Here is a 7658-nt window from a genome sequence, read left to right as displayed (position 1 = left end):
CAGGGAAGGAAACAAGACCGGTGATTAGCCGGAAAAATAGGAAACCAGGCGGCGGTGGAAGCAGAACAGCGGCGGCGGCACAGGGAAAGAAGTCGGGGAAGGGGAAAAACTGGGGAATAGAAGGGAGAAGAGAGAAAATTAAAAAGGGAGTCATATCGAGAGAGAGAGAGAGAGAGAGAGAGAGAGAGAGAAGGAATTGATCGGAGAGAGACAGACGAGATCGACGAGAGAGGTGAGGAGGACAAGGCGCGTGAAAGAGACACAGGGGAGAGATAAAAGCTATCAAACCGATAAACATAATCGTATATATTTGATTTATTACGTTTCTTACCCAAATCTGACTCTACACTCGTAATTTAAATGATACAGTTTACAAATAAAATAATTTGGAATATATTCCAATTAAATCTCAAAATTCCCAAAAATAATTAGAACTACTATTATACAAAATTTTTATGATTTTTAAATCATTTTTAGACCACACAATTGTCCCGTATTTTGCCCATTAATGAACAGACATGCGGATGTATTTAATCCGAAATATTTCCGAACCAATTTTAAAATTCTCAAAATATTTCAAACTTAATAAAATATAAGTTTCCAAATTTTTGAAGCATTTCTGAAATTAAATACTGATTTTATAATTAAAGGAAATCAGAAAATCATTTAAATATAAATAATCAATAAAATATTGATTTCTATATTTTATAAATTCCTAAAAATAATAAATAAAATTATAAAATAATAAAAATAATTTTAGAAACAATTTTAACATTTGTAAGAATAAATATTCAATAAAAATCACTTTAAAATGAATTAAATTCATACAACTCGATAATTAATTATAAAAGTAATCTTCGCGTTCAACAAATCACAAACAATTAATGCCACAACGACACATAGCTGACAGAACCATAACGTATTTTATTTATTTAATAATTTAATAATTATATGTACATATCGGATCCGAAAATAGGTTACTTAGCCACTAAGTAACTAAAATGACGATACGATTTTAATACCAGAATTGGATAATTATCAAAACAGAGATTCTTATAAAATACTTTATACGAAAATGAGGTAATAATGTCTCGCCTTTTGAGAATATAGATTTTTATCGATATATAAAATAATTTGCGTATCGAAAATTTCACACCGGGACTCGTACAGGTCAAACCGTACCCCGGATTGAAAAAGTCAAAACATGAAAAGTGTTCAGAATTATCAAATTAGGTTAGGAAGGAGTTTTTGGAAGAGTATCGGGTTGTAAAAACGCAAAAACCATTGAAGTTGGACGATTTCTGATTCCAAAAATTAATTTTATAATTATGTAAAATAATCATTATTAATTCTATAAATTCGTATAAAATCATACAATAATCCAAAAATTTCCAGAAAATACCTAAATTATCTATATTTAATTCTGGATAATTAAAAATTAAAATATCTCAATTTTACCATAAATAACATCCAAATACAATTATTCATCATCCAATAATTCACCAAAATTCACATAAAAATCACATAATAATTATTTATTGATAAAAATAATTATATAATATTTCCCAGACGTTACAACCAGCACAAAGCTCACAGACACTAGTGATTTGATTAACTCCATAATTAGCCAAAGTGTCCACCTTCATCGTCAAAGCCTTAAGTTGGGCAGCTATAGCAGTTGCTGCATCCAACTCCAGAATTACTGCTACCTTTCCTTGAGTCACTCTCTGGGAAGGATTCTGGTACTCATTAGCAGCTATCGGTTCAATAAGTTTATAAGCCTCATCGTAGCTTTTAGCCCACAAGGCTCCTCCTGATGCTGCATCAAGCATGGGTCTAGAAGTAGCACCCAATCCATTATAGAAACAGTTAATAATCATCCAATCAGGCATGCCATGGTGTGGGCATTTCCTTAGCATCTCCTTATATCGATCCCAAGCCTCACACAGAGATTCCCCAGTTTGCTGAGCAAACTGAGCACGAGCATTCCTGATTGCAACAGTCTTTGCCATAGGGAATAATTTAGTGAGAAACTTTTGAGCAAGATCTTCCCAAGCGGTGATAGACCCTGCCGGTAGAGAATATAACCAGTACTTAGCTTTGTCCCTTAAAGAGAATGGGAAAAGTCGTAGCTTGATAGCATCTTCAGTCACATCATTAAATTTAAAAGTGTCGCAGATTACGATGAAATCCTTGATGTGTGTTGGGGTCTTCAGTAGGAGAACCCCCAAACTGAAGTGAGTTATGTATCATCTGGATCGTTCTTGACTTGATCTCAAAAGTATTAGCCCTGATGGCTGGCCTGATGATGCTTGACTGAATGTCATTGATCTTAGGCTGAGAATAGTCCATCAAAGCCTTAGGATTTTCTGCTTGATCACCCATCTCTACTAAAACTGGTTCCTCGACTTTCTCTTCTTCTTCTACCTTCTTTTCTTCCTCAAAAACTTCCCTTCGAACCACCACAAGTTCTTCCTCGGCTTTATCCAGTGTTCTCTTATGAGTACGCGTACGCGTATGCATACACCCTCGCTAGAGTACCTGAAATAAGACAAGGAACAAATAAGTAACAATGTCCGAGTTAATGAACTTTACCGACCACTGATGGAAAGCACATAAACTATAAATTAACACTGCAGTCCCCGGCAGCGGTGCCAAAAACTTGTTAGTCGCTAAACACGCGCTAATAATACACGCAAGTATACGAGTTCGCAAGTAGTATAGAATCTTTTCTAGTTCATTCCCACAAAGAATGGCTTGGTTAACTATTTATTTCATGCACTTAAGCAACAATGTATGGTTATTATTCAATGCTTAGATGATAACAATTGGGTTGTTTATAACTAAGAATTAAGCTAACATTTATAACTAAGAGAATAAGTTTGGTTGAAATTATATATATAAAAAACATGGGATTATAACTTCATTAAATACTTTATTCAATAGCCTTATTGTTCTTAACCTTAGCATGCAATAGTGATGACACTAATCAGACAACACAAAATTGATAAACGCCAACTTTCGTTGTAAGAATACCATACGACCAGACATCTACAAAAGAGATAGAAGCTAAATAAACACCAATTATATTGAGACCCTCCATGTCTCTAGAATTTGACAACATAACGGTTTAAGCACAAGTTATCTATCGTGATTATACAGGGCAAGTAAGATGGTTAAAATTACCTACGAATCATGCATAACAAATACATGAACCTATGCTAGCATGGCAAGTTCTAAATCCTTTAATTCACTTTCGCTTCATTAAGAATTAACACACTTTCTTATAAGTTCGCGACACTCATAAGACGAATACGCACAACCAATACTAGGTTATCATACAATCACCACACACTAACGCATCGAAACAATTTAACTGGAGAAATCCATAAGTAAATCCGATAGAACCCCACGATAACGATTAGCCCATAATCGGATTCATCATCAACGTGGGTTCCGATGAAAGCATGGTATAACAAACATAGTCTTTATAACGAATAAATAAAACCAAGTACAAAACAAGATTAAGGTTCACAAATAAGAAAACTAGCATCCAAGTTACAACTTAAAACAAAAATTTACAAGTAAAAACAAGATCTTCTTCGTCCTCGTTGATTTGTGCTAATACGGTCTTCTTACGGCTCTCTTTGATATGTCTCTGGCTTGATATAGCTTGATTTCTTATTAAAAACGACCTAAAGATGTTTATATAGCAGCCCAATGCAGTGTATAATTCTTTCTCTCGGAAACCAAGTAGAAACAGGATTCTGTCATCCCGACACAGCGCGGGCGCGCGCTTGATCAGCGCGGGCGTGCGCTTGATCAGCGCGGGCGCGCTGGCTTTCTGTACCTCGGGCGCGTCCGCGCGCTTGATCAGCGCGGGCGCGCTGGGCTTCTACCAGAATTTATTTTCTTCATTTTTCTTGCAGCTTCGAGCCGGCTTCCAACGAGCTTTTATTCCAAGACCACCTTGACACCAAATTAGCACCAAAACAATGATAATTCACCCGATTACCTAGATAATGCCTGAAATGCAAAAATACTCGAAAACACGTTAAAACACTTAACAACTTGAGTATAAACGCATCAATTCAAAGCCTATTAGAGCATAATAAAGTGTCATAAATGCCACTCAACAACTATATGATAAATATTATGAAGTTGTGGAGGTTAACCTAAAGTTTATGCTAGCTCTTTCTTATATATTTAACAGAAAATATCAGCTATTAGAGAAGGAAGAGATTTAAGCAGAATGACTTTGGAAGTTCTATATGGAATCTTGAAAACTTATGAACTTGAAATGCTGCAAAGAAAGTCATTGAAAGCACACCATGGTCATGTTGTTGATGGTTCAAGTGCTTTGATTGTGAATGACAGAGAAGAAAGTGAAGATAAGGAAGATGATCAAATTCCAGTTGTTCAAGCTATGGAACAAAATAACAAAGAACCTCAAGTTAGTTATATTGGAGCTGGAGGAAGATGAATATTACACCCTGGATGAGCTTAGATGAAATGGATCAATCCATGGCTTACTTGGCTAGAAAATTTTCCAACATAAGAATCAAGAAGCCAAGGTTTTCAAAAGTAAGGGACAATCTTCTAACAACAATAATTGGAAACCAAAAGCTCAGTACAATTCAGCTAGAAAAGGTGGCTACAAAATAGGATATGTAGACAGATCAAAGATAAGGTGTTTCAATTGTGATAAGTTGGGTCACTTTTCTACTGAATGTAGAAAGCCTCAAAAGGTGAAGAAGGATAAACCTTACTTGGAACTAGAAGCAAAGTATGAAGCTCTCTTGAAGAAACAGTCTCAAAAAGCTTATATTGCAGAAGGAAAGAGTTGGGATGATACTGATGTTGTTAGGTCACACAGCACTGTATAAGGGGGTTGAATACAGTGTTATTACAATCAAATCGATCTTGAACACAAGTAACAGTAAACAGATATATTCAATATTATAAATTCTGTTACAATGGAACTGTTCTCTCTAAGTGATGAACAAATATCACTAAGAGCTGCTAGGTTACAATGAATGATCTTCTCGATAATGATAACATATATAGTGTAAACATATGTATGTGTTTATATACTACACAGTTACAAGATAACTTCTAATTGATATGGAATATAATTCTGTCTCCTAAAATATATCAATCAGATATCTCATACAAGTCTTCCAGTCTTCTAATTCTTTCCATGCATATCTTGTTTTGTTTTAGTCTCGATCTTCTACTTTAAATCAGCTTCCTTCCTTAACTGTAAGTCCTCCCGTACTTAAGTTCTGATATGACCTTAAGTCCTGATATGAAGCTCTGACTTCCAGTAAGTACTGATTCCAGTAAGTCCTGATATTTCTAGTTAGTTAAGATCTGAAAACTAAACATGAAACATATTAGACATGACATCTCAAATATATCTAACAATCTCCTCCAACTTATAAATTATGGAAAATATACAAGTTAATAGATTTGATGATGTCAAAAACATTTAAGTTCAAAATGCATAAAGAATTGAACTGTATAACTAACTATAACTTACATTCCTTGTAGCTTTTACCAATCTCACTGAGTCAATCCGAATCCATAATGATTCTTAATAAAGTGTGATATCAGCTTTTCTTCTTTAATCCTCAGGACCTGAGAGAGTGTAGTCTTGACTTGCTTCATCTCTTCATTCTGACTCCCAATCTGATAGATTGCAGTCCTTAAAGCAGAGATATGCTTTCTTTCTAAACCATTGTCCAGTCTTGTTACCTTAGGATGAGAAGAGTCTTCATTGTAGCATAGATATTTCTCTTTCAGTGTTACCTCAAGCTTAGCAGAATCCTTCTTCATAGGAATTTCACTTCCATCATCTTCAAAAATACATGGAATGAATTCTGTAAATCTTGAACCAGAAATTCTTGCTTTATCTCTGATGGTCTTCAATATGAAGTTTGACCATCTCCTGGTAATATTAGACTTTACCTCTAAAAGGTAATGAAAGAATTGAAGTTCTTTCAGAGTTTTGTTCAGTACATCTGATTCTAACATCTGATATGTCCTTCCATCTTCAAGAAATAGAATCAGATTTTCTTTGATTTTGTGCTTATCATGAGCATCCAGTACCACTTGAACAGAGATAACCTTGTTAAGGTGTTTCTGAGTAACTTCTTCAAGAGGTTTGTCAGTTGGTAAACATGGATCTCTTGTAGCAACTTCAAGTCCTGTTTTGATTTTAGCTTCATCAGAACCTAGTCCAGCCCTGTCTCTTGGTTATCTAGCATTTAACCCAATAGACATGAAATCATGCAGCAATTGGCTTTTCTTTGGATCTGATGATTTGACATTTTTCCACAGAAGTTTTTTTTATCAGCTACTTCCATTTTGTCTAAATCAACTTAAGCACTGTCAGAGGTTGACTTCTTGACTTTATCAGAACTTGCTGCTTTTACTTTTGCTTGCTGTTCTTCACTCTGAACAACTTAAGCTTTGTCAGAGATTTTCTTTGATTCTTCAGAAATCTTCTTTCTTTTTAGAGTTTGAACATCTTCTTCAGTCAGAGTATCATCATAATGAATTGTAGTTTGATAGACAGGATCTATCACAACTGAAGATATTTTCCTCTTTTGAAACTTTGTAGGTTCATCAACCTTTTCCTTTCCTTTCCATTTAAGATCAATCTCAAATTGTGATCTTGTTTTGTGCTTTGATTCCTCAGAAATTGTCTTTTCTTTGATCACAATGCCTTTTTCCTTAGGCCTTGGAGGTTTCTTTGCAACAAGAGCTTTTGTCTTTAGATTTGTCTTTTCAGCTTTAAATCTAGCTTCTTCCTCCTTGAGATTATCTAAATCCATTCCTGGATTATGTTTCAGAAACAATCTTCTAGCAATTTCTTCATCAAGTGTCTGAATCTTGGGATCCTTGTAGTAGACAATTGTCTGCTTTCCCTTGAGCTTCAGAGTTTGCATGAACTTTTGAGAATCTTGACTTCCACCTTGTATCAGAACATAAGGCTTTGTCAGACTTTGCTCATCAGAACCTGATCTCAGATTTTGACTATCAGTACTTGCTATCATATTTTCAGTTTGAGCAGCTTCAGAACTTGTCTTCTTTTGAGTAGAAGATTTGCTTGCATCAGAGTTTAGTTTCACTTTGCTGCTTTGTTTACTCTGAGCTTGACCTCTACCCTGACTAGGGTTTCCCTGGTCATCAGTTTCATCATCTGTCTTCTTCAGTATTTGATCTTCTGAGCATTTGGACTTAACTATCTTCTCCCCATTTTGGCAGCATCTGATAGTAGGAGTGAGAGAAGAAGTTCTACTGAAGTTTGAATTTCATTCAATTGATCATGTTGAGAAGCTTAGTTTGTCGAAACCTCAGAAATTTGGGCCTGTTACTTCTCTTGAGTTTTCTCAATTGCTTCTACTTTCTCAGAAATAGGTCTGATAAACCTCTTTTTATCAAGCTTGGTTTCCATATCTAGTTTTTCAGCCTCTTCTAGAAGTTTGTCAACCTTTTCTTGAGTTGCACAGTGTAGACCTTGAAGATGCTTGGTAGAAAGAGCAGTGATCTTGAGCTGTGTCTTGAAATCAGAATTTGACAAGAACTCATCAGCTTTTGACACATGCTCTGTCAGAATGTTAGAGCTTGGAATGAAATCAGAATCATTCCAC

At 35.1% G+C, this 7658-nt stretch overlaps 1 non-coding gene across 1 annotated transcript; it reads left to right on the top strand.

Moving 5' to 3' along the window:
• Nucleotides 1-1890: 1890 nt before the first annotated feature.
• On the top strand, nt 1891-1997 carry LOC141670139 (small nucleolar RNA R71). Its single transcript, XR_012554382.1, has one exon. It is a non-coding gene; the product is annotated as a small nucleolar RNA R71 (small nucleolar RNA).
• Nucleotides 1998-7658: the final 5661 nt, after the last annotated feature.

This window comes from Apium graveolens, chromosome 6 (genome assembly GCF_009905375.1).
Source record: "Apium graveolens cultivar Ventura chromosome 6, ASM990537v1, whole genome shotgun sequence".
Lineage (NCBI taxonomy): Eukaryota > Viridiplantae > Streptophyta > Magnoliopsida > Apiales > Apiaceae > Apium > Apium graveolens.
Note: the sequence above shows the minus strand (reverse complement) of the source record. Positions and strands in the feature narration are given on the sequence as shown.